Consider the following 27,824-nt stretch of genomic DNA (forward strand, 5'->3'; position numbering starts at 1 on the left):
TACAGAGATGAAATTCTTATGTTATCCCCAAGATGGTAGGTGTGTTGAGACATGTCACATACTTGGTTGTCTGAAACAAGGGCAGCTGAGACTATGTCTATGGAAAATCTACAAACACCCTTAAACCTATTTTAAAACTCCTTTATAGATCCTTCTGCCAGAACTTGGAACAGTGCTCAAATCTTTTCAAATTGCTTCTCTTCATACTGTGTGTAGAGTAGAGAAATGGGCAAAAAATGAGAAAGGGAGGGGGTAGAAAGAAAAGAAATGATGTATTATGAACTTGTCATAAGACTTGAAATTGAATCCTAGCTCTCTTTGACCTCTTTAACTTTTTTAGACCCCAGTTTTACCATTTGTAAAATGAAGATGTTGGACTACATGCTCTTTGAGGTTCCTTGTAGTTCAATTATGATAGTGTACAATCAGTTATAGGTGGAACCTAGATATGGTATTATAACTGATTTGTATGCTACCTTTAACTTTATGAAGTGCATTATATCATTTGAGCCTTTTAACCATGAGGCTTATTTCTTTGATTATGCTTTTCAGTGCTTTTCAAAATATTTCATTATTGAATTATCCTCAGATCCAGAGTATACATTAGGCATAAGAAAAAATTTTCTTTCCCCAAGCCCTACAAATAGTTAATTCACTCTCTATTCTTTACCTTGCATCTATATCATTTGTATTTATCACTTTTGATTATCTAAGGCTGTATCTAATTAATACCATGCCATCGTTATAAAATAAAAACAGAATTTAATCAAATGTGTGTTTTCTATATACTTTGAAATTTTCACCAGTGTATTTATTTAATGCAAGTGAATAATTTTTTCATTAATTATGTGTTATGGTGACCTAGACCCTGTCCCTTACAATGCACCCTGAAAACTAAGTTTAATTTATGTTACAAAGTCCCAAGGCACAGAGCTACTGCAAGAAAGTTATATTTGATGTAAAGAAGAGGGATTCTGGGCTTCTTTTAACTCAAATATGGTATGTAAAAAGACAGGCAGATTTTCACACCTACTCTTTTAAGTAACAAACATGATTAATAGAAGAAGAGAAGTGCTGAATAAGCTGAAAATTGGATCAAAAGGAAATGAAGCCAACTTAAAGGAACAAATGAATATGATTCAGTCAACCAGGAAAATCAATGAAGCAAGCAGGCCATATTGGAACTGTGTTTGTGCCTGACTTAAAACAATGAGATAAAAAAAAAGATTTTTTTGATTACTTCCTATAAAAATCCCTCTTCTCTTCTACTGAACACACTTTATGTTACGTCACACTAGGTCACCACCTCCATGTTATTGTTTGAGGGAGAGAAAAAGGCCCCTGAAACCTTTAGTTATTTTTTCATTTCTTGATAAAAGCTGAAAATTTCAGAATCCCAGTAATTTAAAACTCTAATATTGTAGAAAGCATATATGCCTGAAAGGACTAAATCTGTTACAAATAAATTGTAAATAGTGTGAAAAGAGGTTTTAATGGTCTGGGATTAAGGAGAAGTCAGTTGGTGGGAAGAAAGACTTAAAAAGAGCCATAAATTACCAGAATCAAGTGTCTATATTTCTACTTATGTCACCGTTTTGTCCTGCCTTCAAATTTTATAAATATTTGACTACCATGGACATTCAAAGATGTCTGTCATAACATATCCCTTTTCTCTTTCTTTCTAAATGGTTTATGGTTATGGAGTCAGATTCCATTAATATTTAATGCAAGGAATATAATTGTAGAATAATGCATTATTCTAAGTTTTCCCTAAACTTATTATAGTTGCTATTTTCAGAATAAAAATCCCCTCACTAAACTGAAAGAATTAGTTGTGGATTCCATTAGTGCCCAGAATTGGGCTTCTATTCTATTATTTCACCTGTTGAATGTTAAGATTTGGGTCGATTGAGGACATTCCATGTATTTGAATGATGGGCCTAGTATCCTCTATGTGAAGATTTTTGGCATGGTACCAGGTTCCTTCAAAAATAAGAAAAAAATATTCCCAATAAATGGTGAAAAAGGAAGGAAGAAAAAGGCAAGAGTTTTCTAGGCTCTGAAACCCCAAGGAAAGAAAATAATGCAACTGTCTTAGTAAATGTTTGTTAACACTATTCATTTGAAGCAGAGTTCCACAAAGATTAGTTTGGATTTGCTCTAAGCCTCGTCTTGCTAGCAGAATCATTTGCACTTCTAACCTAGGGGAATAGCTGCTATTTAGTTACTTGATTGGATAGAATAACACCCTCTTTGCCCCCTCATCCAGTGTATATAAATGTGTTCCATTTGGGCACTGAAATAAGGGCCAGATTATTATTTTTTTGTCAATTCCCTATCCAAATATTTTTCTATGGCTATATCTTACGTGACTATAAATATGATCATATACAATTATCTAGGACAATTGGAAGGCTAGCCAGATGAAGTTGCAACATGTCCACCACACCTAAAATAGATTCAAGATATGTCCCCATCAGGCACTAATGGGGGTCACTGTTACCCATAGAGCATATCCTGTCCCCGATCAATAAGCTCTCCAGATGTTCACAGTTCAACAACACATCTGTCACATCCCTACCAAAGCAGTGGTGTCTAGAAGCCGAAGGGCAGGCACATGAACAGACCAGCATCTCAGTGTTTGGAGAAAGGTCTCTTGTGAGCTGCTTTACTCATTGAAATGCTGGTACAATATAGTTGCAGAGCCATAGGCTATGGCAAAGAGAGCCAAGATATATTCTTCACACACAAAAGGGATCCTTCTCCCAGTGTAAAGTGGCTTTTAGGTGGGAATGTTAATGCCCTGCACCATGGGGCCAACTCTTTTCTTGGTTTGTTATTAATTTATTATCGAAATATTCAAGTTGAGGGCTCCTAGGTGTCAAAGGGTAGCTGTTATACAGAAAGTGGAAAACTAACATGAACTTCATTTCGTTTTTTTTCTGGAAACTTAAGAATTCCAATCTTGTTACATTAAGCTAAATCATGCAGAAACACTCCAGCTGCTCATTACATTGTAGAAGCCAAATTCAACATTCCTTTTTTTCCCCTTTGTTTTTCAGATGGTAGTCTTAAAAAAGTATTTGACCAATATAGGAACCTTATCAATATTCCCTCTTATTGTCCTTAATTTTCCTGTCCTCAGTGGTTTTTTTTTTTAACTATTTGAGACAGTACTACTTTGATACTTTAGGTCTCCTGTACTGCAGTAGTTGACAAATAAACAGTTTAATATGAGTTTTTATGAATAATTCCCAGGAAGAAAGTATCATTTAGTTGATGGGTAGGGAGAACTGGCATCCAACTGCTGCACTATGTCCTCCTTACTTTGGAGAAGAGTGTATAAAGGGGACATTTCAGAATGCATTGTCAAGGTTACAAGCATTTATTGAGTGCTTACTATGATGCAAGAACCATGCTAAATTCATAGGATACAAATATAAGCAAAAAGATAGTTCCTACTCTCAAGGAATTATATTCTAAGGAGGAAAACATGCATAAACAAATATACAGAAAAAGCTGAAAGAGGGGCTTAGGAGTTGGAGGAAAATTATCCTGTAAGGGTATGATAGCATAGTTTGTAGAGTAAGAAGTACAAGCATTAAGGGAATGAAGCATGGCTAGCCTCGATAGACCCAAAAATGGAGGCCCAGAAGGAAGCTGTAATGATGAAGGGATATTTCAGGGTGAAAAGGTCCTACAGGCTGAGAAAAGCACCAGGGTCAGGAGGCAACTGAATACTAGTGTTAGAATCCATAGAGATAATAGCACAACTTCTAACTTTTCCCCTATATCATAAGTATTTTCTAAATTTGGTGGCACAGTAGATAGGGTAGTAAAGATGGGCTCAGGAGGACCTCAGTTAAAATCCAACCTCAAACATTTTCTATTTGTGTCACCTTGGGTAAGTCACCTAACCCTGTTTTCCTTAGTTTCTTTATCTGTAAAATTTAGGAATAGTCCTAACTTACCCAGGAAAATGCCAATCCTATATCTTAAACTGTGGCTCAGATAGCATTTCCTGAATTAACACTTTAGAATGGACTTCTTTTTCTCTTCTGAATCCTCTCCTTTGTTTGGCAGTTGCAGTGAAAACACACTCCTAAGGTCTTTCATTTCTTGTCTAAGACTTCATAATCTTTAGCAATGGTTTCTAGATTCCTTCTGGCAGTATGATTTGCATTTATACAAATCACCAAAAGTGGAATATAGTCATCTGGTTGGACCAGTTTGGTGAGGTTCTCTGTTACAATTTGAACAGATGTCCTTTCTGGGAAGACAGGAGGTGTCTATTGTGACTATCAAGTTATTTAATAGTTGCTTTCAAAAGTAAGAATGTAAGAATGACAGTAACCTGCTTCCTGCTTTGAGCAGGAAGTAATTAACTCCCTTTGCTTATCTTTATTACCTATTATTTTCTAACCTGATGGTATTTATGTATCTTTCCTTAGAAAAGTGGCTGCTTCCTTCTTAGAAGTGATCTATACCTCCTCTTGGGGAAAATCTGATTTAAATTGATTACTTAGCTCCAAACACTTAATACTACTTCCCTTTCTCTTCATTGCCACTCTTTTGCTATATCCTAATCCTGATATGTTACAGATCAAGAATCCTTTCTGATATTTAGAACTTTTTCTTCTTTGCATATTTAAATCATTCTAAGTTGTTTTATTTTTGACTGTGCAGATCATTTGGGGGAAAAAAAGTATTGAAGTTTTAAGTAATCACAAAAAGACTGCCATGAACTTTCCTTTTTTCTAGTAAATTTATATATTTTTAATACATATTGCTTTATGAATCATGTTGGAAGAGAAAAATCAGAGCAAAAGGGAAAAGCCATGGGAGAAAGAAAAAAAAAAAAAAAAACAGAAAAGAAGTAAACATAACATGTGTTGATTTATATTCAATTTCTTCAGTTCTTTTTCTGGATGTAGATGGCATTTTGTATCCAAAGTCTATTGGGATTGCTTTGGATCACTGAATCACTCTAAAGAACCATGTCTTTCATAGTTAATCATCATCACACATTCTTGCTGTTATTGTGTACAATGGATTATTGGTTCTATTTGTTTCACTCAGCATCAATTCCTGTAAATCTTTTTAGGCCTTACTATATATAAGCTTGTTCATCATTTTTTATAGAACAATAATACTGCATTATCTTCATTTATCACAACTTGTTCATCCATTCCTCAATTGATGGGTATGTATTCATTTTCCAATTCTTTGTTAGCACAAAAATATTTATGTTTTTGTGCATGTGGGTCCTTTTACATCTTTTTTGATTTCTTAGGAATATAAACCCAGTAATGACATTGTTTAGGTCACAAGTTTGATAGCCATTTGGGCATAGTTCCAAATTTCTCTCCAGAATGGTTGTCATTTCACAACTCCACCAAAAATGCATTAGTGTCTCCTCCTCCAACATTTATCATTATCTTTTTCTATCATCTTAGCTAATCGGAGAGATGTGAGGTGGTACCTCAGAATTGTTTTAATTTGTATTTCTGCAAATAGCTAGCATCTTTTTATATAACTATAGATGGCTTTAATTTCGTCATCTGAAAATTGTTCATATTCTTTGACCATTTATCAAATTATCACTTGACCATTTATCAAAAGAATGACTTACATTCTTATAATTTTGACACAGATCTTTATGTATTTCAGAAATGAGACCTTTATCAGAGATAGTATTGTAAAGAATTTTTCCCAATTTTGCACTTCCCTTTTAATCTTGTTTCTGTTGGTTTTGTTTATGCAAAAGATTTTTAATTTAACATAATCAAAGTTATCCATTTTGCCTTTTATAATGTTCTCTCTTTCTTCTTTGGTCATAAGTTCCTCCCTTCTCCAAAGACTTGATAGGTAAATTACCCTTTACTTTCCTAATTTATTTATTGCTATGAACTTTCTACATATTTTCAATTGCATATGATCATATAAGAAATGGACTTTTGATTTTGTTGATAAAGTAACTCCCTATACCAATGTAGGCTGATTTCTTCTCTTCAAGTTATAATTTTTAAAATTTGTCTAGAAATCTGGAAGCAATTTTTTAGCACGTGTCTCTGATAAAGGCTTCATTTTTCAAATATGTAGACGACTGGGTCTAATTTATAAGCATACATGTCATTCCCTAGTTGATAAATGGTCAAAAGATATGAATAAGTAGCTTTCAGATGAAGAAATCAAAGCTATCTATAGTCATATGAAACAATGGTTTACATCACTATTGTTTAGAGTAATGCAACTTAAAAATTAAAAAACTCTGAGGTATCACTTCATACCTACCAATTTGGCTAATATGACAGAAAACAAAAGTGAAAAATGCATTGTTGATAAAGCTGTGACCTGTTCCAACCCTTCTGAAGAACAATTTGGAGCTATGCTCAATGGGCAATCAAACTGTGGATATTCTTTGATCCAACAACACCATTATTAGGTCCATAAAACAGATATTTTTTAAAGGGAAAAGGACCTATTTAAATAAAAATGCAGTATCTCTTTTTGTGGTGTGAATGAACTGGAAATTGATGGGATGCCCATTAGTTGAGAAATGCTAAACAAGTTGTAATATATGAGTAATAGAATACTATTGTGCTATAAGAAATGATGAGTAGACTGATTTCAGAAAAAAACTTGGAAAGACGTAATTGAACTGATACAAAGTGAAATGAGAAGACCGAGGAGAATATTCTATTAGGAGAATATTGTATATTGTAACATCAATATTGCATGATGTTCAACCAGTTGTGAATGGCTTAACTATTCTTAGCAATACAATAATCCAAGACAATTCCAAAGAACTCATGATGAAAAATGCTCTCCATATCAGAGAAAGAACTGATGAAGTCTGAATACAGATTTAAACATGCAATTTTTCACTTGCTTTATTTTATTAATATTTGTTTTTCTTTTGGGCTTTTCATTCTTTCACAGAAAAACATGGAGATATGGTTGATATGATTTCACATATATAACCTATTTTAAATTGTTTACCAGTTTAGGGAAGGGTGAAGTGAGAGAGGAAGAAAATGTGGTACTAAGGTTTTAAGAAATTGAATGTTAAAAAGCAAAATAACTTTTTTTTTAAAGTCGTTTAGATCACTGAGAGGTTAAATGACTTTCTCATGGTTACAAGACAATATATATCAAAGCAGGACAGTCTTCTTGGCTAAACAATTAGCCTTCTATCCCCTGGATTCAGATCTTGTCACATTAATATCTATATACATTGTCATAGCTTCTTATTACTTCAGTCAGTTGAATTTTACCTACTTTTTAATGTAAGAAACAATTGCTAATGGAAGGAAATTGACATGTTCTAATCACCAGAGAGAAAATGTGAATTTTGAGTGCAGTTTTAATTTTGTGGATAATAATTTTTGGGTTAAATGATGCCCAAGAATAGATATGCTTAATTATTCAGATTCAATAATTATTACCCATCAAAATTCAAACTGTGATTTCAACACTGGCATTTCTATCAAGTGAGAGACATATCAGCTCCAAACAATTTGTAGTGAAGCATCACTTAATTTGTATTACAATGCTTTCCAACTGTTACAATGGTCACAGTTATATATAATGACTCAAGTTCCTGCCTCCCCTAACAGAGATATGCAATGTGATAGAATTCTGACCTCCCTCCTTTATAAGGTTAATATTATAATGGATCTCCCAAAATACTTTTCTTCCTTCCAAAATATTTCCATGGAAATGAAGTTTTTAGGTTACAACCTTTAAGATATTTTGACCTTTTATTGCATTCCAATAAATATATGAAAACAAGAGAGCTGATAGGCTGGAAAGTGTTGCGGAATGAAAACAGCTGTAATATCTAGAAGAAAGAGCATAGGATCTTGAATCTAAGAACATGAGGCTGAATCCCAACTCTACTCTTTTCTCTGTGACTTTGGGCAAGTAACTATTCTAGAATGCAATGATCCTCCATTCTTCATCTGTAAGATGAAGCCTTTGGTTGTATTAATTTTTATCTAAGGTTTTTTCCCCACTCTAAGACATTTTATTCTCTGTCCTGGCCACACTCATCATCTTTTCTATGAGTGAAAGTTACTGGGACTAAACGAGTATAGTTTGAAGTTACTGTAAATCCATAAAAATCATAGTTAACATAGAAAAGCAGAATTTTTTTCAAATACGTGTTTTTCTTCTTTCTCACTTGAGTTTTCCCACAAATAAGTAATAATGACTTCATGTAAAGATTAATTTTTTTAAAAATCCTTTCAGTTTCTTTTAGTCTTCATCCTTGTATTTCTTTGAAGATTGTGCTGATATCTTATGTACTATGAATCTTAATGTGTTAATTTGTATGGTAGCACCAATAATGATAGTTTTAGCATCATCAGTTTTTCTATGTTGAAAACTTCTCTGCAGAAACCAAATAAATATTATTGGAAAACCAGATCAGTTTTGTATAATAGATTCAATAACATCTATTGTCAGCTGTTGAACCATAGAATAATTGGTGATGTATTGTTATATAAAGGAATACCACCTTATTGTATATTTCTTCCTATTTCAAATGTGATTCTACTCATGCCATTATTTCTATTGTGGATTCCTATTGACTGCCTCATCAAGTCTGAGTTTTTCTCTCCAGTTTTTAAAGTCATCAGTAGCAAAACTCCTACCTATTTACCCAACTTAATTGGTACCATTTATAGAATTACAGATATTTTGGTGCTGAAAGAAGACTATAGTGATCACCTAACCCAATACAAAGAGTATAGTGGCATCTGTCTTCTGCTGTAGATTCTGCCTCAATTGGAATCTTTATGAAAAGACTTCATAACTACTTTTCAAATACCCTGAAACTGCTTTTCAAATACCAGTTCATTCTACTTTTTGAAACTTTTAATTATAAGGAGATCTTTCCTTATTAAAAAATAAAGTTAAATTTTGCCTTTTTGAAACATCTATTACTTTCAGTCTGTCTTCTGGAACAATGGATGGCATCATATTCTGACTTTCAGTTCAGTTCTCTGTTTCTTCAACTATGAAATAATAAAAACAGATTACTATAACAAACTCTCTAGGTCAGATTCTTAACTTTTTTTCCTGTATTGGATTCCTTTGGTAATCTAGAAAAATCTATGAACCCCTTCTCAGAATCATTTTTTAAAAGTTAAGAGAAAAGATATCCTACAAATGATATGAATTATATTTAAAGAGTTATTTAAATCTTTTTAAAAATATTCATGGAATATTAAGAACCTTTGTTGGAGATAGCACTACTTCCTTTGATGGTGTGATCCTTTCTCTTTAGTCTTCTTATCTCCATATGCATTATGTTCACTTTCCCCTATATATTGTATTTAAATTAGACCTTTTGTGACCTTTTTATCTGTAATGTCAGCTTCTTATTTTTACCTATCTATATTCTACATATCTTAAACTCCATCTCTATGAATAGAAACTCCCAATGATTATAGTCTATATTGTTTATTTTCTAATTGCCTCTGTATTTATTATATCTACTTGCCTACATACATACATCGTTAGCAAATCATTGCTTACTACCTCAAGTTGTACTAGGTAACAATATATATGTTACAAGGTAACACTCCATATGACACAATCTATTGTATCTCTAGGTAATGATATGAAAAATATGAACAAGAACATCCTGGTGTAAAATTAGCTGAAACTTTTTTTCCTCCTTCCTCCCCTTATCCACCCTCCAGTGGGTGGAGAAGGGAGACAGAAAATACACATAGATGCAACATATAGGAAAAAAAAAAAACAAATTACTTTCCCAGACTTCTAAAGGGCATGGTAGAAAATACCAAGCAAAAATTACTAAGAGAATAAGACTGGCTGAAAGAAGCATAAGGAGGAGAATATTTTCTCAACATGGGAACAAAAGCAGAGAATATCTCTGGGTAGGTGGTAGAAGTTTCTAAGGATGAACTAGTAGCCACAGAATTTTCTGAAGGTACAGCAGTTTTACAGGAAAAAAAAACAGGCAGAGACAATGATTGTTGTAAAACAGAGTCATGAGGATCCTATAGCATTGTTTTGGAGCTTCCACTGTTGGTGTCATAAGATTTTAGGAATTGGCATTCAACCAAGGGAGAAGCAAGCAACAAAAAGTAACTAGAATATCTAATGGAAATCTTTTAGAAATGAGATATATTTCCTATTGCTTGTCTAAAGGGTTTAAGATATTAGGCCATTCTTTTTATCATTGTCTTGAATAAATATTGTGGGATTGTGGTTGTGAAAGGCTTGAAAATCCCAAATTTACCTTGATTTATTTTGTATTTAGTAATTTATACATACATGTATGTTTTGATAAAATGAAAACTCCTTTGTTTCATTTGTCTGCATATCCCTAGCAGGTAGCACAGAGTAAATACTTAATAAATATCTACTTGTTTGTTGATTGACAATTCAACTGAAGTAGTTTCTGAGGTTCCCTAAAAGCTATATGGGGGATTGGGGGGGAGGGGCATGGAGCCAAGATGGCAGAGAGTAGGCCATGGGAGCACAGGAAGCCCAGGGCAAGAAGCTGGGGTAGGGAGCCAAAGCATTGCAGCATCCTGCAGTGGGGAATCTACTGTGAGGCTTTCAGGCTACTCTGTCCTGGTTGCAAGCTGTTGGTTTAGCAGATTTGCGGCTAGACACCCAAAAGCAAGTAGAAAAGGCAAATTGTGAGCCACTGAGCCCCAGAAGAATGCAAGATGTGGCCATTTTAAAAATATACTAATTTCTTTAAAACTTAAATACAAAATAGAAAAAAAAAAACAAAAGACAAAGAAAAAATGTCATGTGCATAGCAGAACATAAAAGATTCAATATATGAAACAAAAAATTCCATTTCAAGAAAGCATGTATAATAAATGTTATGTATTATATTCAGGACTGTCCATCTTTGCTTCTTTATGAGTTTTCTTTTGTTCTCTGCTGTACATTGTTTTTACTTTATTCTTCCCCACCTTTCCCCCTCCCATTTCCCTCAAGCAGGCTATGATTTATATCTATCTATCTATCTATCTATCTCTATATCTATCTATATAGAGATAGATAGATAGATAGATATATGTACATATACATTCATATGCATCTATGTAAGGCTGTACTATGCTCCTGTGTCAGCTATTTCTTTGAAAGGGGATGACATCATCCATCATAGGTCCAAGTTTTTCCATGTTTTCCAATTCTACCAACTCATCATTTCCTACATCCTATATTCCAATCCTATACTATTTAGTTGTTTTAAATAATCTAAAACAATATTCATTGACATGGCTGATATATTGTTTCCCTATATTTCTCTTTTATTGACTCTATTTTAGTGTTCATTTTGAGATCAATGATTATTACCGCTATTTTTTCTAATACATTGTACTTCTGATCATTATTATGATGTTTGTATTTTTCTCTTGTTTCCTATCCTTGCTGACTCCTCTACTTCTACCTGCTACCTTGCTTTGCTATTACTTAACCTACCCCCTACCTAGGATCCCTCTCTTATTCTCTTCTTCCACCTTTTCTTCCCACCTTTTCCCTCCCTCTTTATCCCATTTCCATTGATATACACACTTTTTCCTATTCCCATTAATCTATACCCCCCTTCCCTTATTCTATTATTTTATTCTACACCTTTATTCTATTCCCTCCCCCTCTTATTTCTTAAGATTTGTATACCCTTCTAGATATGTATACACACACACACACATATCTATCTGTCTATTTATATATGCACTTATGTTTTGTCCCCTCTTTAATCCACCCCAATGGGAGTAGAATTCCAGAACTATTTCCCCATCTAATTTCTCTATGTTAGGTCTTGCTCTTGTACTTCATTTGTATAATCTAATTAATCTTTTTTGCCTTTTCCTACATAGTTTTGCTTTTTAGGATCATATCATCATCAGCTCTACCCCAATCTTTCTCTTAAGCTACCCAATTACTAATGAAAATCTTAGGGATTATATTTCCATATAAACAGTTTGTACTTATTGAGTCCTTTGCAATTAATCTTTGATGTTTATTTGATATTACCCTTGGATCTTATATGTCAAATTTTCTATCAAGTTCAGGACGTTTTGTAACAAAATCCTAAAAGTCTGAAAATTCATTGAATATCCTTTTTTTCATTCGGGATTGTATTTAATTTTGCTGGATATGATATTTTCGGCTGCAACCCTAGTTCTTTTGCTCCTACATCTATGATTAAACAAAAACATCTGTTTGGCTTTTGAAATTCTTCACAATCAGGCTGTAGGTTATCTCTCTAGACTTATCTGCATTATTCTTCTCAATCATTCTGAGCAACAGACAAATTGTCTACATGCTTTTCTTTACATATGATATTCCATCTTCTTTCTCTATATTTTTGTACAAATTAGGTTCCATGCCTGCAATGAATTCATTTTTTCATCTCTTCCTCTTAGATTCCCTTTAAGGACCAATTCAAGCACCATATGCTATAAGAGTTTCTTTCCAAATCTTGTCCCTGGATGTTCTTACCTCCTGCCATCAAAATCACATTATATTCATGATGTAAGCATGGTGTCAACTTATATGTATACATAGTATTTCTCTCATTAGATTATAAGCTCCTTAAAGGAAGCGTTGTTATGTTATGTTTCTGTATCCTCAGTGCCTGGACACTAAACAAATATTGATTGATTAGTTGATTCATTCCCCCATCTTAAATAACTGATGTAGATTTTAAAAGGAATATTGTTCTATTTATATTTTAATTAACCTGTTTTTAGTGTCATTTGTCTTTGTGTTTGTCCTCAAACCCTTTCATTTAGAAATAGAAAAAAAAATGTTTAAATAAATATCGGTGCCCAAACAATAGAGCTGCATTTAGTTAAGTCAATCAGCGAGTTTGGTGTTGATGCATGTTAACATTTTCCCCAGGCCATTATGTGGTATCTATTAAAGAATCAGTATAGTGTTTCCTGGAAGATTTTCTTTGCCACTTTTTCATTTTTTCTCTTCTTCTTTTCTTTAAACAAATAGATAAGTAAAAACAGAACTTGTTTGTTTTTGTGAAGAAATCAAGTCAAAATAGACAAAAGGAAAGGTAATTATTATGAAATCCCTATATATACATATATATACACACATAGATGGATAGATAGATAAATAGATTACACAATCAGTATAAACTTTGTTACTTACTTGTAACTTTAATAATGTCTTACCCTGACTTCATAATAGATGTGCCTCTGATTTCTTGAAACCTATACAGATAGTGAAGACTTTGGTAGATCCTACCAAGCTATACAAGTCTCAAGTACAAACATAACAATAGATTATGCCTGATGTTTGAGAATCAATATGGCAAAGTGTATCAACTTCATCACCAGAAGTTTGGTCACTGAAGAATTTTGTTTTATTTTTTGGGGGGTGGGTTAGACTTGATGATGAGGAGTGGAGAGAAAAGACAACTCTTCCAGCGCTATTAGTGGGACAAAAAGGGTTTGTCTTTGTCAACAATCCATTAAATTGTGTGGTCTTGGAAAGACCTCACTGTCTTTTGCCTTTTTTTGTAGCCACACCATTTAGTATAATGCCTAGCACATGGCAGACTATGCTACACATTAAAGACACAATGAAAAGCAAAAGAATATTTACTTTCAAAGGATCTTACAATCTTAACAGGGAGATAACACAAAAAACTAAAACAAAGTACATATGAGATAAATTGAAAGTAATTTCAAAGGGAAGCCACTAGCATTAAAGAGGACTAGGAAATGTTTCTTGCAAAAAGAGTGATTTTAGCTAAGACTTGGAGACATGTCAAGAAACTGAAACATGACTGTACTTGATATACAAAACAGGAGTCTCTCTCTAAGTCAGAAGATGGAGTGTGTCTTGTGAGATGAACCTGCTAAGTTAAATAATCTATTCCAACAGCTATAAATGTTTATAATGGGATCTATAATGGATCTCAAGTTTAAATTCTTATTCATGAGCCTCTTTCTCTTCTCAATCTCAACAGGCCTGAATTCTACACATTTATACTATATTATAGTAAATGACACTAACTTTAAATCAAAATGCAAGATACATTATCAGAAAATTATAACAAATACTATTTCTCAAAAACATTTTTTCAACCTGGAGAGATGAAAGATTGAAAGTCCATATTCCCATCCCATATTCCTAAATGAGTATGACAAGTAGAATGTTAAGATAGGGGCTACAGCAACATTGGGGCGTGTTAGATTTCATAGCATGGCATCCAGTTGAACATAAAACCCTGAGCCACATCATTGCCATCAACAGTAACGCTGGCACTGAAGAACACTGCTTCTCAGGAAATGAAGGGTCAGGATGCTAAGATTAGATTCTTCACCGTCCCTATCTTTCTTTTTTCTTCTATTTTGTCCCTTGCTGGCTCTCATATTTTTTCCTTTTCTTCTGTCTCTGAAAATTCTCATCACCCAGAATCTATAATGACTCACATTTCTGTATCTTCCACATGAACGTCCTCTTTACATTAGACTGCTCCACATATTGTGTATTGCATGAAATTTAGGAAATTTGAATGATATCAGATGTTCAACTTCTGTATATTCTGAGCTAGGGGCACATAAATTCACACCTATAATATGCCACCTTTACTTGAAATATGTGAGACAATTTCCATCCATTTTCTGCATTTGCGTGTTGAGATTCCGTTTATACCCATCAATCATTTGCATCCATATATTCAATAGGATTGTTGACTCATTTTCACAGAGCTTCCTTTTATGAACAGGATACCTTTCCTTCATCCATTTTTTATTGCACAGGGATTTGCCATTTCACTGTAAGGTTTTTTTTTGAAATCTAAGCAGTGGATTCCTATTTGAAAAAGAGAACCAAACCAAAAAAAAAAAAAAAAAAAAAAAGGCAAACACCATGCAACAAAAAGCAGCCTATAAGCTGAATTCCACCACTGGTATATGTCATGAGAAGGTTACAGAGTCTGCCCAAACTGAGCTCATTAGTGATGATTGCACTAGCTATAATTCTGGAAATTACAGTATCTCAGCAGGCTGGACCATTCCGATCACCTTCATATCATCCTTTTAATTGGCTGGCCATCTTAACCCTCCCTCCACACAACCTCGTTAGCTCATGAGGAAAGAGTGAAAGCCATTTCAAAAGGCTGAATGTGTGGGAAGTAAGAATAAAATGGCAACACGTCTCCCATCCTGGTAATTGAAAGAATGGAAGGTACTTTGTAATTCTGCTAGGTCCCTACCTCACTACCCCCCCCCCCCACTGATATGATGAAGACTGTCAAGGGAGAGAAAAATGATGAGACTCAGGAATGAAAGGAACTCTAACAAAAAGAGAAGCAGTGAATGAGAATTGGCTAAGAGCACAGCCTCCCAGAATTGTTTCCCAGTCTCTGTATAGAATCTGTCACCTCAACAGCTACTATACTGAGCAATCAAATCCTGATCATAGGTGCCACTGGCTTGGGTCAAGAAAATTTAGTAATCCAGTACCTGTATCCTTTGCCTTTCCTTTATGATAAGGTATGGTGGAGAATAAATACTTTCCTCAGATCAGTTTCTAAAAGGAGTTTCTCTAAAACTCTTTCCTTCCAATTTAGATGAGGAAGCATCTTTCTTGGACATTTTCCCTAGATGTTAGTGAAATGACAAACTCATTTGTTATGCCTTGGGTGTATATCATAGATCTAATTGCTATGTTATCATGTTATATTATGAAAAATTGAACCAACTTTAATAGATTTTTTCCTGAGGCTGTTTGCTCTATTCCCATTAAAATGCTGGGGATGAAGTAGGGATGTGGGGGCAAGGAGGGGGAGGAGAGAGGTGGGCAGGGAAGGAATGGAAAGCAGAGAGTAGAAATCTTGATATCACAAAAAGTTGTCATTTTATAATTTCCCCAACAGCCTCATGGACACCAATGTGTCATCTTGTTGTTAATCTGCTTGTTAAAGTCTCCTGAATTCAATTCTTATGCTAATTCTTGGAAGTATACATTTAAAGAATCATACTATTTGGAGATAAAAAGGACCTTAGGGAGTCTAACACTCATTTGACAGATAAGGAAGCTAAGGGACAGTTAGTGAAGCCAACAGTCTATCTAAACTAAGTTTCCTTGACAAATCCAGTGTATGCCACAACTACTACCCTTCTTTCTTATTTTATCTTTTTAAGCCAAGAAGTCATCCAGTAAGTACTTATTATGTATCAAACATAACTGTTGGGGATACAAAGGAATAGCAAAGAAGCCAGTATCATTGAATCCTAAAATACATGTAAGAAAGGAAAGCATGAGAAGATTAGAAAGTAAGAAAGGGTATTAAAAGACTAAATAGAAAATTTTAGATTTGAACCTGCAGGTAATGGGGAGCCACTGAACTTTACTGACTAAATGAGTGACATGAAAAGACCTGACCTTTAGGAAAATCAATGTGACAGCTGAGTGGGCCACCAAAATGCTAATTCAGACTATTGAATCAATCCAGGAAAGAGATGATGACATCCTAGATCAAGATAGTGACAATGTTTAAGGAGAGAAAAAGGAATATAATTGAGATGTCAAGGTAAAAATTAACAAATTTTGTTACTTGATTGGATATGATAGATGAGAATGAAGAGTTGGAATACTGTCAAGGTTGTGAATCTGGGTGACTAGGATGACCATGATACCCTCCACAGTTGCAGGGAAGTTAGGGAGAGAAGGACTGGGGAGGGGAAAAAGCTAAAGAGATCAGTTTTGGATATGTAGAGCTCAAGATGCCTTTGAGACATCAAGTTTGAGATGCCTAATGGGCAACTGGAGATGAGAGACTACAGGTCAGGAGAGAAATTAAGGCTTGACAAATAGATCTGAGAATCATCTACATAGAGATGATAGCTGATTGAATTTTTATTCAATCACATGCTAACTTATAAAGAGCTTTGAACACCTAATAAACAGTTTGCATTTGATCTTGGAGTTATAATACTGAAACTTGTTGAGTAGGAAGAAATACCGTTGTTGAGCCCATGTTATGATGAAAAAAACACTGGTCTTAAAAGTCAGATGTGTGTCCCTGACCCTAAAAATATATTGTAAAGCCGTCCTGAATCAGAAGTGAGGAGTAATCCGTGAAAAAGATTGTTTCACTCTGTACAAGTCATTTAATCTCTCTGAGCCTCTGTTTTCTTATCTACAAAATAGTGATAATAATAATAATACTTGCACCAAGTAATTCCATCTTCATTCCTTAAGAAAAAGAACTTTTTTAGCCTTTCATTTCATCCTCTGTGTTTAGCATAGAGATTGTGGCACATATTAGGTACTTAATTGTTGACCTCACAGGATTATTTAGGAAGAAAAAAAATTTAAAACTTAAGAGTGCCATAAATATATGAGCAATATACCGATACCATCAGCAATACCAATATACTCCTGTATAATGTGCTCCCTGATTTGTGGAAAGACCCACACCTCATGGAATATCTAATAACTAACATTTATAAAACACATTAAGAGTTACAGAACACTTTACCAACATTATTTCATTTGATCCCAGAAGAATCCTGCAAAGTAGTTGCTGTTATTATGCCCATTTTATAGATAAGGAAACTGAAAGATATTAAGTGATATGCCCAAGTCACAAAGTTAATAACTGTATACAGCAGGAGTTGAACTTTGCTCTTCTTGCCCCCTTTCTGGTGCCAAGTAAAGTCTTTTGTAGTCAACAATATCTATTAAACAATACAGAAAGTTATATATCTGAGGATCCAACATGATACACACACATACACACATGCATGTATAGAAAGACGAACAAGAAGAAGGAGGAGGAGGAAGAAGGATAAGGTTAAGGAGGAGAATATTCTTAATTTTGAGTACTTTCCAATGGCAAACAGACAATGTTGCTAGTTGTAAAATCTGCTTTGTTGAAAGGACAAAGATAAATGGATGAGTCCCTTCCATTTTCCCATCCCTTTTATCCATATATAATTACTAAATATTGTGGAGGACTGGAACTCTGCAAAGATGAATTTGAATCTAAGACAACAGAGCACTTAAAGCCAATTATCTACTCAATGTGTGATAATGATTCCATAAACATATGGTGATGTGATGGCTCTCCTCATGGTTGGGGCTTGCTGAATGTGGTGTGGGTAGGGTATCGGAAGCAAGGATTGGAGGAGTGAGGGAGAGGGTCAGTCTTTCTCAGAAACAATATGCTGAGGAAAGAAGACTTCAGACTCCAGATTCCAGAGTCCAAGATTCATCTTTAAGGTGCCACATGGCAGCTTGTCTGCCTCTTTCATTTCTCCTAAAGACCAAGGACTTTGCCTCATTCTGACTCTGACTGATCCTGAGGCCCTCCAGAGAACTAGCCTGGACATTTTAAAATATCCTTAATATGTTGAATATTCTTAAATATGTTGAAAGAAGAGAATGGAAGTAAGGAAGGAAGAGAAGGAAAAAAGGAAGAAAGGAAGGAAGGAAGTGAGGAAGGAAAAGAAAGAAAGGAAGGAAGGAAAGGAAGGAAAGAAAGGAAAAGAAAGGAAGGAGGGAGGGAGTAAGCTAGGAGATTGAGATAAGGAGGAAAAGCATTCCAGGCATGGAGGATAACACAGAAATTGCAGATGGAGTGCCTAATTTGTAGAATAGTAAAAAGGCTAATGATTGGCCAGGGCAGGATGGAAGAATATATGGCAGAAAGTAGGTTATAAGAAGATTAGAGAGATAAAAGGGGGCTAGCTTATGAAGAGCTTTGAATACCTAACAAAGAGTTTGCATTTGATCTTGGAGTCATGATAGGGAGCCACTGAAACTTGTTGAGTAGGAGAAAGTACCATGGTTGAGCCTATGTTTTAGAACAAGGCTTCTTAAACTTTTTTCACTTGTAACTCCTTCTCAGATATATAGGTATATCAAATAAGTATTCAAAGCCAAGATTTACCGATAGCAAATCATAGTTTTGCCACCTCCCACATTCAGTTACATAACCCTCATATAGCTTTGAAACCAACAGATTAAGAAGCTTTATTTTGGAACTATCATATTGATGAGTGGAGGATGGTTTTGATTGCTTGGACTGGAGAAAGACTTGAAGCAGGCAGATCCATAAGTAGGTTTTTGCAATATTCTAGACACAAGGTGGAGGATCTGCACTAGAGTAGTGGCAGTGACTGTTATGGGCCAGAACTCTGAACTTGAAACAAAGGATTCTTACAAGGTACTAAGTCAGTGGAATTTATAGAGACACTAGTTATCTATTTAGCATGGTTCAGTATGATTGATTTAATCCTACAAGGAGATGGTATGGGCCAGAACTTGAAACAAGGTACTAAATAGAATTGAGGAGACAATGGTTAAATCTAATTTAGCACTGATTTAATCCTACAACAAATAATGGTTTTCTAGTGATATAATGATTAGTTTGTACTCGGTGTGTGGCATTTAAGGAGGAGCTCTCAGGATCAGAAAGGACAAGCCCCCTAGAAGCTCTCGGGGGAGGAGACAGATTAATTCCATCTTCCACCTTGTTCTGGTTGGAGGCTGAAACTGGCAGAGGCAAAGGACTAGCGGCAGGAACCAAGGAGAGAGAGAGGCCTCTAAGAAAGCTAATCAGGCCCCAGGAAAGGAGGCAAAATTTGGAAAGAGACAATAAAGGATTTGGACTTTAACACCTAGCTGTATTTGGGGTGATTACTGAACTGAAACTAAGACTGCCTACAGAGACCCCAAGAAAGCCCCAATAAGAGAACCTTACATTTTAGAGAAGAAAACTATAAGTGACAACAAAGAGAAGGAAGTATATTGGGAAGATACTATAAAAGTGACATTGACAGGCCTTGGAAACAAATTAGAAAAGGGAAATGTAGAGATTTTGCCTAAATTTCAACCTGAGAAATTAATAATAGTTAACATTTAGATAGCACTGACTAGGTGACAAGGCACTGTGCTGAGCACCTTACAAATATTATTTCATCTGATTCTCAGGTCAACACTGGGAGATAGGTGAAGCCAGTACTAGAAAAAATAGCCAAGGAGGCCAAGTCATCAGTGGAGAATACCCAACAGGAGATGGAAGGCACAAACAAGTGTAAATAATTTTCATAAATAAAGTACAAAAGGCATATAAGTATACTAGACATCTTCTCAGTTATCATCATCATCATCATTGTCATCATCATTTTGGTAATAATATCTATGGTCCCTAATAAATATTTATCCAATTAGATTGGGTCAGAAGTCCCTTCTAAACCAGGGATTTTACAAAGCCACAAAAAGCATTCTGCTACTTAGGATGATTGGTCCAAGATGAAGTCCAGCTGCTTTGCTGATGCCTGTAGTTTTGTTGGGGCCATGCCATCCAAGTCATCAAAGAAAGTCTTCAAGGAAAATTTTTCACCACAAAAAATTATTTTTGCATAACATTTTGAATCTAATATGAATAGAAAATTCTGTTTCTACTCCAAGTCTGGTGTGTGGTGCTTCTTCTGCTATACTTGGATGAGAGCACAAATGCTTAAACTAGAACAGACTTACTTGGGCTGTTTTACTTACTGGAAATATTTAGAGAAATGTATTTTAAGAAACATCTAGGAATTAATTTCTGAGTGCCCAAATATGCAAGTTGGATTTCTTTTTTTTAAATATACAAAATGGGTGAGTGGGTGAGGCAAGGATATTGGTGGAGGGGAGAATAGCAATATTGACATGCTAATGACTCATTAAGCTTTTCCCAAATGCAGCTAAGTGTTGCTATGTTTCCTAAGGTGTCCTGTTTGGACCAAAGTCAGTGACAAATCCTTTCAAGCATGTGTAACTTGTAGCAGAAAACATATTTCTTTGCTATTTAATTAACTCCACTGAACAGAAGTCATCTAAAATGCATTTCCAAAGGAAAAACAGCAATCACAGTTATTATAAAACATAGTTTAAACATACACACCACATGCAAATGTAGTGACTGACTCTGGATTTTAAGTTTACAATTGCAAAGTAATATATTCACCTTTTTTCTTTTCTTATTATTTCTCAATTTGTTGAGAAATTTCTTTGTCTTCCTTTTATTATCCTAAGCATCAAATGTTAGATAATCATAGCTCACATTTATATACTACTTTAAAGTTTGGAAAATGCTTCCATAGATATGGTAGAAACCTGATAAATATTTGTTATCTTGTTTGGCTTCATAACTAACGGGAAGGTGAATTGTGTAAACATTATTCTCATTTCACATATGAGAGGGAAAGGATATTAGGTGACTTAGCCAAAGTCATCTATGAAGTGAGTGGATGAAACTGGCACCTAACTCATCTTCCACTCCTTTTTCCATTACACCATATTGCTTGTGGCAATGATGTGTTCTTACAATGGACTAAATCATAACTTTGCTCAAATTCCAATTACACCTATCTCTGTGTTTGAGATTGTTTTTCTTATTTACTTCAAATTGTCCTTAGATTTCTATTTTTCCTTTCGCCGGTAACCAAAGTGACAAAGGACACAGGAATGAAGAAGAGTATAATGTGATTAAAAAAAAAAAACACTTTCATTTTTAAGTTGGAAGTTCTGAGCTCTGTCTTGCATTTGACACACTTGTTACATATCCTTATATGCAACATATGACCCAACTTCTCTGTACCCATGTTACTTAATTTCTAAAATGAGGGGGATTGGACTATATCATTGTTGAAGTCCACTGTAAATCTTTCTTTCCCTGATCTGTACTCACTCAATTAATAATCAGCAAGCATGTGATGAGGGTATACTTTTATTGCCCCTTGCAACAAAAGAGTTTACATTCTATTTGGGAAGACAAAAAATCAAATCAGGTCATACAAGAAAATTAGAACATATAAAATGATGTAGATGGAAGGTCACCTTAGGGGGTTCATGAATAGCTGGAAAAGGTAGAGAGGGAGGAGGAGGAAAGGTTTTCTGGAGCAGGCAGTATTTGAGCTAAGTGTTCAAGGAAGCCAAAAATTCTAAGACTTGAAGGTTGGGAGGAAAAACATTGAGTCACAGGAATAGCCAATGCAAAGGCAAAGTGGTGGGAAATGTGCTGCTATTAGTAAAGGATAACAAGTAAGATTGTGTAGCTACATCACAGAGTGCCATGGAGATAGAATGCAAACCAATAAGTGCTCAGGTTGTTAAGAGATTTAAATTCCAAGAAAGGAGGGGTAACAGGGCTCCATTGGAGTTTATTGAGGGAAGAATGGTGGTGGTGGTGGTGGTGGTGATTGTGGTGATATGCTTAGGTCTATCCTTTATTCTCTTTTTTAAAATAATATTTTATCCTTCCCCTTTACATGTTAAAACAATTTTTAACATTTGAAAAAGTTTTAAGTTCCAAATTCTATCTTCTCTCTTCCTCCCTGCTCTCAGAGATCTTAAGCAATCCAATATACTTTATACATATGTAATCATATAAGACATTTCCATATTAGTCTAATTGTACAAGAATAAATAAAAATAAATTCAAATAAAAAATGAAAGAAAGAAACTGAAAAATAGCCTTCTTCGGTCTATATTCAGAAAGTATCAGTTCTTTCTTTGGAGGTATCTAGCATGCTTCATTAAGAGTCCTTTGAGATTGTCTTGAATCATTGTATTTCTGGGAATAACTAAGTCATTCACAGTTCATCATATAACATAGCTGTTTATGTTTACAACATTCTTCTGATTCCTCTCACTTCACTTTGCATCAGTTCATTTAAGTCTTTCCAAGTTTTTCTGAAATCATTTTGTTTGTCATTTCTTATAGCATAATTAATATTCTATCACTTATAATCTAATAATATAGTTTGTTTAGCCATTAACCAATGGATGGGCATCCTCTTGAATTCTAATTCTTAGACACCACAAAAAGAGCTGTTATAAATATTTATGTACGAATAAGTCAGACATATTCTATTTTTTTTTTAATTTAATAGCCTTTTATTTACAGGATATATGCATGGGTAACTTTACAGCATTAACAATTGCCAAACCTCTTGTTCCAATTTTTCACCTCTTACCCCGCCATCCCCTCCCCTAGATGGCAGGATGACCAGTAGATGTTAAATATATTAAAATATAAATTAGATACACAATAAGTATACCTGACCAAAACGTTATTTTGCTGTACAAAAAGAATCAGACTCTGAAATATTGTACAATTAGCTTGTGAAGGAAATCAAAAATGCAGGTGTGCATAAATATAGGGATTGGGAATTCAATGTAATGGTTTTTAGTCATCTCCCAGAGTTCTTTTTCTGGGCATAGCTGGTTCAGTTCATTACTGCTCCATTGGAAATGATTTGGTTGATCTCGTTGCTGAGGATGGCCTGGTCCATCAGAACTGGTCATCATATAGTATTGTTGTTGAAGTATATAATGATCTCCTGGTCCTGCTCATTTCACTCAGCATCAGTTCGTGTAAGTCTCTCAGGCCTTTCTGAAATTATCCTGTTGGTCATTTCTTACAGAACAGTAATATTCCATAATATTCATATACCACAATTTATTCAGCCATTCTCCAACTGATGGACATCCATTCAGTTTCCAGTTTTTAGCCACTACAAAAAAGGGCTGCCACAAACATTCGTGCACATATAGGTCCCTTTCCCTTCTTTATAATCTCTTTGGGATATAATCCCAGTAGTAACACTGCTGGATCAAAGGGTATGCACAGTTTGATAACTTTTTGAGCATAGTTCCAAACTACTCTCCAAAATGGTTGGATTCGTTCACAACTCCACCAACAATGCATCAATGTCCCAGTTTTCCGCATCCCCTCCAACAATCATCATTATTTTTTCCTGTCATCTTAGCCAATCTGACAGGTGTGTAGTGGTATCTTAGAGTTGTCTTAATTTGCATTTCTCTGATTAATAATGACTTGGAGCATCTTTTCATATGAAGTCAGACATATTCTAAAAGAAAATCACTTTGGCAGCTGAGTAGATACTTGATTGGAGTGAAAAGAAACTTGAGGTGAAGAGAAAAAGTAAAAAAACCATTATAGTAATCTAAATTAGAGATGATAAGGGCCTGTGCCAGGGTGTTAATTATGTGAGAAGATGAAAAAATGACATAAACAAGATTTATATGCATAATTATAACTAGATGGTATAGATAGAACACTGGACCCTGAGTCAGGAAGATGAGTTCAAATGCCCCACCTAAGGTACTTACTAACTTTTGATCTTGGACAAGCCATTTAATCTCTTTTTGAATTAATTTCCTTATCTGCTGTATAATTCTTCCAGCTTCTGATTCTAGCCTCACCATGTTATGTGTTAATGGTCTGATCATTTATATTTTTGGTGCCTTCATTTTTCTGTCTGGAAATAAGCTTTATAATATTAGGGAGATATTTATGGAAGACACCATTATTCCATATTGAACAACTTAAGGCAATAAATCATTGATGTGAATCTATAAAAACTGCTTTACATCATTACTGTGTAACACCAAATCCCTAAAAGAACTCTGATTTCATTCACAGGCTGCAGAATGATTATGATTGTTCTTAGAGGCTATCAGGAGGTGAATCTAAATTCAGACTTGTCCTTCCAATCATCCCTTCAAATTTACTTTGTAACTGATATTATAGTTATAATCCTCTTGGTTCTTATAGGTGACTCCAGAAAACTCAGAATATATGCCTATCATATGTTCAGGGTTCAATTGGGCCACACTTACTTAATATTAGTCAATTATTATAGATATGAATATTTCTGAGGACATTTTCTGAGGCTTGTGTTGATTCTCTTAAGCAAAGAACAAAGCCTTATTGGAGTGCTTCTGGGATTATTACCTGTCAGATTTGTCAGGTAAAATGCTATCTTATAGTTTATAATGATGGAAGAAATAAACTTTAAATATATATACAGCCTATTAAGGGAGGTAAGCCCTTAATTGGAGGGGGCAATGTAAACTGGGGGATGGGTATCTTCTTGTTTTTTTAATTACATTTTCAGTGCCTTAGAGTAGCATTTTACTCATAGTAAATACTTAAATGATTTCTCATTCATTCAGTTGTTTATATATGTCTCTGTATAATATACAGATATGACTGTGTATAAGTCTGTTTGCATATATGTATTTTGTAGTAAGCAATAACAATTCATTTACATTCTTGAGAAGGAAAAAGACTTTTGCAGTTCACAAAATTCTAAGACATGAATATATTTACATAATAATAAATATGAGAACATAAATATATAACAAAATGCAATTTATATATTATTCAATGAATATTATGAATATTAATTTATAATCATTATAATGTAATTATATAATACATAATATATCACTTAAAAGTCATAGACATTACAAGTCAAAAGTTACAAAATGAATTATAATAATTCTAGCTTAAAAAGTTCTTCAACAAGTATATAGGCCCAATCCAGCTAGAAGATATAATTCTCTTACTCCTTGAAACTTTGATATATGTAGTATGACAAGATGGTCCTTGATCTTCACATGGTTCTAATCTAGAAAACCTCCAAATAGGGAAACCTGGGAATGTTGTAACCAACCAGTAATATGATCATTTTTTTATCCAGTTGTTTTCCCACTAACCTATACTTGTCTTTAAGGTGCCAGGATTTGTCCATTGCCACTTGGAAATAGTCATTTACTTAGTGAAGTTGCTACCACCAGCAGGAGCTGTCCAGCTACAATTAATTTAGTGAAGGTTGGAAGTCCTGCCTAGCACAGCTGGGTATAGTCATATAACTCATATGTCTTACAATGTTTCATGAAAACACTTGGAAAAATCAAGTACATTCAGTTATGGAAACATAATTTTGCTGTAAGATAGGGTGTACAATCTACAGGGTGCTGGGTTTGAATATTGATTCTATAACTTATATATGGGAATAGATTCCTTTGGTGATCTTTTAGACAAGTCATTTCAATTCTCTGGACTCATCTGCCTCATCTGCAAAGAGATTAGTTTTATGATTTCTATGATTACTTCTGGCTGGACAGTTATGGTCCATTTTCAGTTTTGTGACCTTTTGAGCAGGCTTGTAAGACCTGAGGTAATGGGATACTCATATAAAACTCTTCAATCTGACCTCTTCTTCATTTTAAGCTCTGTTTTCATCTAGTATTGATTCACTGCTCCTCCCTTCATCCTTCTACATCCTCAGCCACTGACCCCCATCTTTCAATGATCAAGTGGATGATTTTGGTCCCAGCACTTCTCTCCTCTGAAGCCACTTGACTTCAGCCTATGGACATAGAATTGTCTAAACTTCAACCGGGAGAAGATCCTGGAGTAGGGAAAAAAAAGTGGAAGATGTGGCAACCTACAAACTTATGTGTATCATGGTAATGAAACAGCATCAGTGTGTATGAGGCAGTTCAAGGATCAGGGTCATGAATCTCAAATGCTCAAAGAGAGGAGAACAAATCTGCAAATGTCAAGGGCTTCTTGTACTTTTTAAAAGCATGCCTGCCTCAGCAGTGGGAAATGAATAGCTCAGCTCCAGCTTTATCTCTTTAAGGTGCAGGGCCAAGAAGTGGGAGGGAAAGGTCATGGAGGCAAAATTTCAGTTTCATTATCTACTTACTACTCTCCCTTCCCACTCCACATCAAACATGCCAAGAACACTTAGCAGATTCATAGATGGATTGGCATCCAAGTTTGAAAGAAAAAAAAAGAAAAGAAAATCAAGGGAATCCATTTAGAAATTGCTTCTGCTACCTCATTAATCTCTTACAACAAATAATACATGCAAAACTCAGGCTATTGGGTTCTCCATAGAATAACATTTTTTGTGGGGTTATAACAAATTAAAGAAATAAATTAAGTCACCAGAACAGCAGGGAAGTACTTGAAACCTTAAGCTTTGCAGGCTTTTTTAGTGTTCTAAAAATAAAATGACAAAAAGAGTCTTTTTCTGAAGGAAAAAAAATATGTATATTAATTGCCAATGCAATTTTATTTTTTCTTTTTTGTTTCATTATTGGCCTCAGAGTGTTCCAAGAACCCCTGCTGTTCCCCATTCCCTACTCTCCAATCCATTGTTCACTGATTCCAAACAGAGAAAAATAAGATATGAAAAGGAATGGAGGTTAATAGTAATTGTTGTTGTTGTTTTTTCCACATGAGAATTATAGAAAAAAAAAAGTGCCTCTTGCATAAAGGGAATAGTGTAATGCAAACAGATTACAAAGATAGGAAGCACACAGATTGCTAAATGTTTTAAAATTCAAGCAAAACACATTGTATTTAATCCAGCAGGTAATTGGTGGAGGAAGAGGGGGAATCAACAAATATATGGCAAAGGAATGGACTCAGATGAATAAATTACATATTGTTGATTAAAGGCTGCCATAATTGTATCAAGAAGGCCACATAATGGAGATCAGGAAAAAAAAATGAAGGACAGCAGTATGATGTATTCTGGTCCAGAGGTCTATCATCAGCAGAGCTATATTCTACTTTTGCACTCTCTGATTTGTTGCACGATTGTGAGGCACTATTATCATTTTTAGGGTTTCGTTTATTTGCTTGTTTTGGATTTTTTCTTGTGAAGTATTCCATATCTATTTGTCAGTAGTAAAGGACAATATAGACCCACAATATTTGTGGTTGAAACTTACAGAAGATTGAAGGGACGGTAGGGCTGGGAAGGAATCATCTATTCACATTAAAATGGATTGATAATTAGAAGAGACCTTCAAAGAGATGGGGAGACTGAGTTCAAGGAAGCAAAGTAAATCCCCCACAGATAGCAAGTAACAGTGCTGGGAATCCTAACTCCAAATTTAGTATTTTTTTTCTTTTATTTTGTAAATGAAGCCCAGGAAACTTAACTGACTTTACCCAAAATCATGCAACTATT

The sequence above is a fragment of the Sarcophilus harrisii genome, chromosome 1, assembly GCF_902635505.1.
Source record: "Sarcophilus harrisii chromosome 1, mSarHar1.11, whole genome shotgun sequence".
Classification (NCBI taxonomy): domain Eukaryota; kingdom Metazoa; phylum Chordata; class Mammalia; order Dasyuromorphia; family Dasyuridae; genus Sarcophilus; species Sarcophilus harrisii.